Consider the following 10404-nt stretch of genomic DNA (forward strand, 5'->3'; position numbering starts at 1 on the left):
CCAGGATCTGTGAAGCAGCAGGACCATGACCCAATCAGCTTCACTTGCAGACAGAAAGCAGAAATTGACCCTGATGAAGTATTGCTTCTAATACTTACTAGCTCTGTGACTTTGAGCACACTGCCTTTCTCCTCTGTGCCTCATTTTCTACATTGATTATAGTAATAGCATGTTTGCATGCTTAGCGTTAAAACAGACTATGATGTGTGTGTGATGAAGGCAGGCTTCTGCCAGAATTCCATAGGAGGTGGGGTAGTAAGGGTGGCTAGTGGGCAGGCCGATCTCTGTGGGGATTTAGGAGTAGTACCATGTAGGACTCTTTGGTAGCGAGTGAGAGACTCAGCTGCCACCTCTGCCAACTTAAGCATACAGGAACCTGTTTCCATGGTGATAGAATGCCTCTAGAATCCAAGAAAGGGTTGGGCCAAGCAGGTTTTGAGATAGAGAAACTTGTGAGAGCTTAGGGACCTCGGTGGCATTTCAGAGGAGTCCTTATTCTCATGTGTCCCCACGAAGGAAAGAGTCTGAAGCTGAGCTAGTGTCAGGTGCCGTGAAAAAGCAAGCCTCTTGACGGGCATTCCCACGGAGGTGTGTGACAGGAGAGGGATGGGTTCTGAAGGAAAGTTTGGTGCTGCTCCTAGAGGCCCAGGAATGGACACTGGGCAGGCAAAACCAAGGAGTGTGTGCCATGGCGCCAGGATGTGCTAGCTAACGTTTCCCTTTTCTCTGTTCTGCCATGCCACACCCAACTCCACCATTGAAAAGAAAAACGATCAGAAGGCAGTTTGGACAAACAGCTGTGGATCATTTCTCAAGGACAGCTAACTTTGGCCTTCTAATGATAGAATCAGCGGAGTTTTGCTTCCTCTGATCCAAGAGAATGAAGCTTGGCCCAAAGGGGAGTTGAGAAACAATAAAAATGAAATCGGGGCTTATATAATGCCCACTACATGGCAGCTGGCATTCTAATGCACAGTCCACCCACTAACTCACACAATTCTGTGCGCTGGGTGTTGCTGTGATTCCCATCCTCATTGTTTCCAGGGAGGACTATCATTATTTACCCTATACGCACAGGAAAGAAGTACGGGGGGGGGGGGGGGGGGGAAGCTTGACTGGAGCCCTGCAGCTAGTGACACGGTGCTGGGCTCTAACCTGGGACTTCTGACCCTGATATCCATGGTATTTATTGCCTCTCTGATGAGCCCTGGGGAGTGGGAAATACTGTGTCCTGCTTTGGAAGACAACAGTACCAGCACCTTAGGACATTGCTATGGAACTACAACTCCCAGCATGCAGCTGAGCTAGCTATTATTTTTAACTCCTTCTTTACCAAAAGTTCCTCACTGTCTTGTGTAAAATTATTTATTTTTCAATGACAAGATCCAACCTCTCTATAGGATGATTGTGCAATTACATGGATGTAGACTAAGAGGCAGTAGATGGTGGGATGGGTGAGCTTCTAGGTTAAAATAGCGTCTGCATTTCTAGTGTCTGAAAGAGAAGATTGGAGACTTGACACAGTGAAGATTCATAAGCTGTGAAAACTTAACCTGGGCCTCAAACTTGGCTGATCTTTAGAGTTACACAAGGAATTTTTAAAGCCCATGATGCATCTGCCACATAGATTATAATTTATCTGTTATTATTGTTGTTTGGGGACAGGGTTTCTTTGTGTAGCCCTGACTGTCCTGGAACTCACTGTGTAGAGCAGGCTGGCCTTGAACTCACGGAGATCGACTTAACTTCTGCCTCCCGAGTGCTGAGATGATAAGTGTGCACCACCATGCCCAGCTATAACTTAGCTGTTTTTAAAAAAATTTCCCCCATGGAAATCTAAGGAATCATGCAGGAACATAAAACAGAAGGCATAGCTTGATACCTAAGGAGGTGTCAAGGTTGGTAGAGTCTGACAGAACAAGGAGAAAGTACCTCTTCTGAAGAAACAGGTGAGGCAGAATAGGCTGTTCTTGGGGGTCTGGGACTTGGCTGGAGTGGTCAGCAGATAATGCCTGGAGTGTAAGAGCCCGAGAGAGCAATGCTTGGTAAGGGGTGGAGTCTGGACTGATTGGTTTGTGTGTGTGGAAGGCACAGCCACCTTGCTAAGTCAGCTGCTATCTCTGGGATTGGCCAGAGAAAGGCACTCCCTCCCCGTCAGCCTGGTCTCAGATGCCAAAACATCCGAGTCCAGGAAAGGGTACACACTGACTTACAGTTTTCTGCCCACTCTTCAGTGCGAAGCTCATCGGGCCATGTTGTACCAGAGACAAGTTGGGGACTTGAAGATTATCCCAGAAGGAGTCATGGTCTCCAAGAAAAGGACAAGAAGAAAGTAAAGTAAGGACTTCTGTCCAGGCTGGGACAGCCAATACCCCAAGGCCCTCCCAGTCCAGTGAGAAGAAAGACACCAAATTTGACTGCTTCAAAATTCTTTCTTGGATGCAGGCCACACAACTTACTTCTCTGTCCCTTTAAGGGAATGGTCAACAGCCAGGAAAAGAAGGTAAAATAGTTATGTAGAAAAGAAAAGTTGGTTTAGAAGTGTGAGCTTGAACTTTTACTCAGAAACCATTAAGTCACGTTTTGCTACATTTTATCACTTTATTTCTTTATTTCTGACTTTATACATTTTCATGCTCCTATTCAAGGCTGAGCCGAAAGCAAATGGTGGTTCTTGCTTAGGTCTTCAAGAAGAGAGCTACTCCCAGCTCCTGCCAGCAGAAATTGAGCCACCTTTGCTTTTTCCAGAGAAAGAAAAGGAGTGTTGTTCTCATAGGCATGAGAAATAGTGAGATAATGATTATGATAACCTATATCCTTGCCATATAGTGTTCCAACTGTTTCATGTGCTTTAGAACCATAGCCCACTTAGTCATTTAGAACACAGTTTGGTTATTATTGGTCTCCAGCTTCTAAGTCAGGAAACTGAGGCTCACCACGGTTAGGCACCTTGCTCAACTTGTCTAGCTGGCTTTAAGATAAAACACACAGACCTTAGGTTCTATGAAATTAATAATCTCTCCATCTCCACAGACCCATTTCTTTGCATCACAGTGGTTTCCTGGAATAAAAGTGGTCTCTCTTCGTTCACACAGGAGCAAGCAAAAGCTGTGTAACTGTAGGACCTCCATGAGATGGTGAGTGTTGGGCCTGTATGCTGGTCTAGTTGCTGGCCAAGATTGGGTCTTGAAAATACTGGCATGTGGGAGGACTGTCTCTGAGACATAGAAGAAAAGCAATGGACCACAGTCTGCCTCTGCTACGGGTGAACTCTATGATTTGGGTACCACTCTTAAGACTGTGCCTTTAACTAAAATGCATAACTTCAGACCAAAAATAGAGCGGGCCATATGAAAATGCCACAGTGAAACCCCTAACATATACAAGTTGTATGCAATAACAATTATGATAACCCATACAGGGTGATCCATGTCTATTATCTGGCCTGTGGGAAGGAGAGGCAGGAGGAGCATAAGTTTGAGGCCAGCCTGAGCTACACAGCAATTTCTAGTTAGTCCAGCTTAGGCTACATGAAAAGACTGTTCAGAAAAACGACAACAGTGAACAAGAAGAAGTAAACAGGACCAAGTGATCTCAGGCAATAAATTTTGATCTTAACTTTTAGTATTTTCTCAGAAATATGGATGAATATTTTAATTTTATCGGATCTGAGTACCCTGCCCAAGAGCTACAGACATCTATTCTACAAAGGAAGGGTGTTTGGGAATAAAGTAAGGATAATTCTAAACCATGGGCAGAGTAAAAATAGCATAGCTGAAATATATTCGGGGGCAGTGTTATGGAAGAGCCATAGCCCTCAGAGGTGCTACCCCAGAACGAGGTTGGGTCACTGAAGCACGGAACAGAAAACGTGATGGCTCTCCGCCCTGCCTGATGCCTGGCTGAGTCACTCCGAAGATGGTTCTCAGCAGCCAAGAGAAAGTGTTAACTGTCCTTTGAATTTTCCTTTTTAAAAAAATTTCATGATTGTGCTTTGGTTAAGATTGTGGAATTAAGTGGAAACTCATACAACCAGACTGTGAAAGCTTCAGAAACTTGGCCTGTGCTGCAGGGTCCTAGGCTTTTGTCTTTTGTCTTATCCCTTTGGAAGGCTTCTGTTTCATTTTGTTTCGCTTTATACTCTCATTCTGGAAGAACTAAGTGTGTTCTATTGAGACTCTAGTTCATTCTGGAAGAACTAAGTGTGTTCTATTGCGGCCTCTATTTTACCCCTTAGTTTCAGTAGGAATGGTGACCCAAGAAGCAAAGAATTTGACCCCAGAAAATAGCAAGGCGATGAGAGAACTGGCTGTGGCCATAGGATTAATGTCCTGTGGGTCCAGGGCAAGGGTGAGTTGAGCCAGAGACTGCTCGTTTGTTTCCCAGCCACCCAGACCCGAAATAATCACACAGAAACTATATTAATCAAAACACTGCTTGGCCTATTAGCTTAGTCTTCTTATTAACTAACTCTCACATCTTAAATTAACCCACTTTTATTATTCTGTGTACCGCCACAAGGTTGTGGCTTACCTGGTAAAGTTTTGTCTTCTGTCTCCTTCAGCAGCTACATGACATCTCTTTGACTCTGCCTATTTTCTCTCTGTATCTCTGTTTGGATTTCCTGCCTGGCTGTATTCTGCCCTGCCATATGCCCAAAGGAGAGTCTTTATTAACCAATGGTAGTAAAACATATTCACAGCATACAGAGGGAATCCCACGTCAGTGAAGTATAACAGTTTCTGGGCCATGCTTTAGCTGGGCCTCACAGGCAGCAATGCCACGCTGCTCTCAGTCATGGAGGCAGGAAGATGGAGAAAGCCAGACCTGGGGTTCTCCTGCAGGCCTAGTGCTTCCCTTGGGTTGTCTTGATGGCTACTTCACCTACCTTGGACACAAGGCACTAATGTCCTCATTGTGCAGACATGGAACCAGAATCCAGGGGAGCTGTCACAGTAGGCCCAAGAACATATATATTTTTTTCTGACTTTGGTCAATTTCCAAGGGTTCACTGTGGGATTCCTAACTATGGGGTCTGTGAAATCTTGGGCATTTCTTTTCTGTGTGAGCCCTCCTTCCTCCAGAGGCCCTCAGAAGACACCTACTGGCTCTCAAGGCTCTGGGGACACCTGAGGGATGCGTCTAGTGTGAGGGCTATGACTCAGGCCTTGACTTTTGACTTTACAGCAGGCATCTGGTCAAGTTTGCTTGTTGTTGTTATTGTTAATTTTTGTTGTTTGGTTTTTTTTGTTTGTTTATTTAAGACAAGGTTTCTCTGAGTAACTTCTCTGGCTGTCCTGGAACTCATTTTGTTGGCCTCGAACTCACAGAGATCTGCCTGCCTCCTGGGATTAAAGGTGTGCGCCACCACCAGCAGCCTCTGATCAAGTATCCTTTCTTTCCCATCCTCAGTTTCCTCCCTGACAGTGTGGCTAAAACATGTACTTCCCAGCACTGCTGTGACAAAGAAATTATATACACATACAACTCAGAGATCTGTTCATGGTGAGTTGTTATTGTTCTAAACTTGCCTCCTGTTATCCTGTTAGGTCTCCTCACCTAACATACGAGTCTTCTCCTGAAGCTGTCAGAAGGTCCATGGAAGGAGAGGGTTAGAGAAAAAAAATAGGTCTTGGGAGGAGACCAGATCTGAAAGTCTATGATCTTGATCTGGATCAAGACCAACTACCCCCCCCCCCCAACACACACACACATTGCTCCTCAGAATTCTGACTAGGATCAAGTGAAGATGGTACCCACTAAGCCTCAGGCCTGTGTTCCAGGGACTCTCCTTGCAGTGCAGGGGTAAAACTCAGAGCCATGAAGAGGCATAGCCCTGGCCTCATTTTTGGAGTTCGATGTGTGAATCCCCTCTGTATGCTGTGAATATGTTTTTATTACCATTGGTTAATAAAGAAACTGCTTGATTTTATGGAGTCTCTTTGTCTGTGACTATGTCTTTGCATTGCAGGGGAATTGTGAGGGCTAAGAAATATCAGGTATGTAATTTTAGCCTTTGGGAGGATGGGAGCACCGAGGATTATTGAGTTCCAGGCCAGCCTGGACTGTATAGCAAGACCACATCTCCAAAACAAAACTATAAAGTGGCATATGATTAGGGCTTCTGTGAAAAACTCCAGGCTTTGCCAACTCACAGTGAAGGAGACATCTGAGGTCCTCCAGAGAGCATCCCTGGAGCTGCTCTATTGTATTGATGAAGCACCTCCATCAACCCCCATTACTGGTTTTAACCTTAGTCTACAAACACTTGCTCCCTGGTTACCTTAAATTCCTCTTGCCACCCATCTGCGCCTCCTGTTTCTAATTAAAAGTTGGAAGTTGCACGAAAATTCGACAGGAACGGTTTCTATGAAATGTTTTCCCCAGAGGAGCAGATTGCGTTGCTCATGGAGTCAGCTCCCAAACTAATTTAACTCTCAGCCCTAGCCTTCGTACAGAAATGTGGAAAGCAGAAGAACCAGAGCCGTGACGAACCGTGCCAGTTGGACCGCCTCGTGCTTCTGACTCATTTCAGGATTATTATCGTGTCAATAGAAACAGCCCCTCTGCACCCTTCCCAGGTTTTTGCAAGGAGTTGCAGTAAGAAACTCAAGGTCTAGAGGGAAGCTGTGCGTTAAAACTGTGATCAGGCTAAAAGACAGGGTAACCCTGCCCATTCAGAGGCACCGTGGTCACGTGAGTGAGAGGAAGCTCTAGCAATGGGGAAAATCCATGTATCTCAAGTGAGATAGAGTCGCCCTAAAAAAAAAAAAAAAAAAAAAATCACCCTTGCTTATCAAACATTTAATATGTGTGATATAATTGTTACCTTAGTCCAGGTAGGTCATTGCTGTAAAAAAAAAATACAAAATTTAAATGACTTACTATTATAGCAACTGATTTGCTTTGTTTTGTTTTTCGAGACAGAGTTTCTCTGTGTAGCTCTGGCTGTCCTGGAACTCGTTTTGTAGACCAGGCTAGCCTCAAACTGACAGAATATGCCTGCCTTTGCCTCCTGAGTGCTGGGATTAAAGGTGTGAGCCACCATTGCCCAGCTGCAGCTGATTTCTTTTTCCATAATATGAACAAGAGGAAGGAAGAAAAACTCAGGTTGCTTCTTGAGAAACTTCAACCTCTCTAAGGCCCCTGGAATCATTTGTATGTTGCTGGACAAATTTACAAAGAAAGGAGGGTAGATGACAAGGACCCCAGAGGAGGTTTCGTAAGATAAAGGCCTGAAAGGCAGATTTCATTGCCATCCACATTCTAAGGGCCAGAACTCAGTCATACGGTTGAGCTAGCTGCAAGAGAAGCTGGGAATGTGCACTGGAAATGAGCAGAAGGAAAAGGAAGCAGAGTTTGGAGAATGTATCATTTCTCCAAACCACTCACTCTTGCCCCCATACTGAAGATAAAACCGAGTTTCGGGCAGGTAAAGTAACTTGCCTAGTAATCGTACATGGCAAACAACAAAGCAGGACAGGTTCTGCTATGCTGAGTTCTTGGAGGGTGGGGACCGAAGAACCTGACTGCAGGTTATGGTGTCTTGCCGCTGAAGAAGAAACTGTCATTGCTCCCGAGCACACCCTCCAAACAAGGGTGTTGTCTGACGTTTGAAGATAACATGTGACTGTTACGGTCTTCAAGACCACGATAGATAGGCCAAACGGGCAACAGTGTAAGGATAAGGTGATCCAGGAGTGTGCACCCCCAGAGATCTGGTTCTCCCCACAGGCACCATCCTGGCCACTGGCCTTGCTCCCTTAGTATTAGAAGGCAGGCTGGGCTCACCGTGCAGCATGGCTATACACTCAGTTGTTGCGCCCTTCTTCTAGGTATCTTTGATTCTCCCTTTAACACCACCTGGTGTTGTATATCTCCGAAGAACCCTACCACATTCTAGAAATGGGGACACCTTCCTTGCCACATGAATGCTCTACAGAGGAGCAGTGGCCCCCATTGGCCATCTAAGACCTAAGAGTTTATATCCTAATTCTGTGTTACAGCTATGTAGAACTGTGAGTAGCCCCCTAAACGTAGCCTGCCTTCTTGCCCCCAGACTTTCATACTCCTCTTTCCTCTATGTGGCTTTAGAATCGCTGGCGTGGATCTGACCATCTACTAATTTTTAGGAATTGGGAACTTATTTTAAGCCTCCCAGGTAGTTCTATTTTATGGACCCAGTTGAAGACCAGGGGCAAGATCAGCTTAAGCTGATCTTGATATTCTTCTCGGTCAGATGGATAAGTGAAAGGATTTGTTAGTAACCAAGACAGATGGGCTTTAAGAGGGCCCACTCCCCTGATCTGTCGTCCTCCTGATTGTCTAGACCCACTCCAGTATGTTTTTCAGGTCTGCTAAAGCATCTTTAGCCGGTTCCCATCATAGAACCAGTCCATGTTTTGAAGATTTGCTTTGGAGGTTTCCCCCTATGGATTTGAAAGACTGTCTTTTCCGTGGGCCAATTTAAGACATTAGGGCCACTATGAGGTCATCACTGATCTGTCAGATACTGAAACCACGGCAGTGGCTCTATTTTTCTTCCCGAGCTTAGAATTGATATAAAGAGTAGCACTCTAGGGCTTTTTGGTCACACCCTGAGGCAGCAGAGACTGCTTTAGATTTTGATTCCTCTTTTCTCTATTTAGTCCATGATGATGTTAGAATCTCCAATGGCCCTGCCTTCTGGTAGTTCTTACCTGTCCATCACTACCTGAGTGATGTGTTCAGACAAACGAAGGCTGTTTAAGGTCTGGGTCTCCGTTACTCTGACTTAGGTCAGTTTCCCTTCCCTACATGCTCTCCCTCTCTTTCCTGTTCATTTACAAGCTTCTGCTTTATTGTTAGCCCCTTGAAGTTGAGCTCAGGAGCTGCAGGTTTTATAGGAGGGGGATTAATAAACGGCATCTGAGCAGTCAGTAGTGTGGTAGTCTGAGTAATTTTGTGTAATCGGCCCCCACAATCTCATAGGGAACGGCACTATTAGGAGGTGTGGCTTTGTTGGAGTGGGTATGGCCTTGTTGAAGGAAGTGTGTCACCGTGGGAGTGGGCTTTGAGGTTTCCTATCCTCAGGATACCACTAGTGTCCTCGAGTTCCTATTGCCTAGAAGATGTTGGATTCTCAGCACTACGTCTGCCTGCACACTGCCATGCTCCCCACCATGATGATAATGGATTGAACCTCTGAAGCTGTAAGTGAGTCACCTCAATTAAATGTTTTTCTTATAAGGATTGCTGTGGTCATGGTGTCTCTTCATAGCAATAGGAACACCAAGACAGGTAGGCTACATGCTGCATTGGCTAATCCAGCTGTCTAGGTACATTTGAGCATGCCTAGCTGTGCTTTGAGGATAAAGCAGCTCTGTGTTAGTGTGTGTATGTGCGTGTGTACGCACGTGCGCATGTGTGTTCAAAAGTGCTGTATTCTATGGATGATACAACCAGAAGCTCACACCTGTTTGGACCAGGCTTTCAAAAGGAAGCCAAAGGAGGAAAAAGGAGAAGGAGAAAGAGTTGAGGAGAGAAATGGGAAGAAAGAGGAATGAGATGGAGGGAGAGAGAAAAAAAAGAAATGGGGAGAGAGAATGAAAGCATTTAAACCCTTAAGCCTTTAGACTCTAGGACTCTGGTCTGACCAGTCTTAATGGTTTCTTTTGCTAACTGTTAACTAATTAACAATTAGTAAATTCATTATTCCAGATTCTGTTTCTAGAACTCTGGGTCTTAGTCACAAGACAAGTACCTATTAAGAACAAGATAAAGTGTCCCCATCAACAAAAGAAAACTTCACAGCTGTTGTAAATGGCAAGAGAGACTGTGGCAGGTGAGCGCCCATAGGCGGGTAAGGGACACACACGCCATGCACGAGAGCTTATGTGGGAGTTTTAGTGAGATAAAGGAAGTGGAGGAGGGAAGAGAGGAGAAAGAGGAAGAAGAGGCAAGGACCAGCCTGCCTCTTCAGAAGAGCAGTGGGAAAGAGAGCTTGGGAGTGGGCAGGGCTCATCTCTCTTTTTTAACCCTTGTCATTTTTTTTTAATTTTTATTTTTAAATTATTTGTATTGAGCTATATAATTTTCTCCGCTCCCCTCCTTTCCTCCCCCCTCCTTTTCTACCCTCTCCCATGTTCCCCATGCTCCCATTTTACTCAGGAGATCTTGGTTTTTCTATTTCCCATGGAGATTAGATCCACGTAAGTCTCTCTTAGGGTCTTCTTTGTTGTCTAGGTTCTCTGGGATTGTGGATTGCAGGCTGGTTTTTCTTTGCTTTGTGTCTAAAAGTCCCTTATGAATGAGCACATATTATATTTGTCTTTCTGGGTCTGGGTTACCTCATTCAATATGATGTTTTCTAGATCTGTATCCATTTGCCTGCAAATTTTAAGAAGTCATTTTTTTTTTGTTGTT

The sequence above is a fragment of the Microtus oregoni genome, unplaced genomic scaffold, assembly GCF_018167655.1.
Source record: "Microtus oregoni isolate MIOR12 unplaced genomic scaffold, Mior012 000012F_ref0000307, whole genome shotgun sequence".
Classification (NCBI taxonomy): domain Eukaryota; kingdom Metazoa; phylum Chordata; class Mammalia; order Rodentia; family Cricetidae; genus Microtus; species Microtus oregoni.